Source organism: Brassica oleracea, chromosome C7, assembly GCF_000695525.1.
Source record: "Brassica oleracea var. oleracea cultivar TO1000 chromosome C7, BOL, whole genome shotgun sequence".
In the NCBI taxonomy this organism is placed as follows: domain Eukaryota; kingdom Viridiplantae; phylum Streptophyta; class Magnoliopsida; order Brassicales; family Brassicaceae; genus Brassica; species Brassica oleracea.
Genome location: NC_027754.1, coordinates 22,947,175 through 22,947,773, shown reverse-complemented (window position 1 = coordinate 22,947,773; position 599 = coordinate 22,947,175).

Below are 599 nucleotides of genomic sequence, written 5' to 3'. Positions count from 1 at the left end.
CGCGATTTTTCTTTCAAAATCTGAAGGAACTTGTTTCCTTTTGTTTGCCCATTGTTTATATTTAGAAACCATATTATCATAACTCAATGGGTCACATATTATTGGGTGTATCTAATGTCCTTTAGACAATGCCTTAGCCATAGTTTCTTTACTAGGCTTACTATACCCCTTTCACGATTTCTTACTTGGTATTATTGCCCTTTAGGCACTCTTTATCAAATAAAACATTCATATGTTCAAGTAAGATCAGACAAGATATAATCAAAACAAACTCTTTTATATATATATAAAAATCGTGAACCATCAAGTAGGTTAAAAGCAAATTAGAAAACAAGAACTTTAAAATAAAATGTCGAGATCCCTCTTTGTCAATAGACATGCCGGCCACTCCTTGAGTTATATTGGACACGACTCCCTTGGATTCATCCTGATCTATATCGGTCTTATTTGTATCAGGGTATCTCATCTCACTGCTCCTCTTTAGTACCTTGTCATTTTCAATCACCGTTAGGCAAGAGATCGGGTCATTGTAAGTGGTAGAACCTCTTTCTATGTAGATATGTTTTGACAACAAATCTTCTGGATGGAATGTGGAGTAT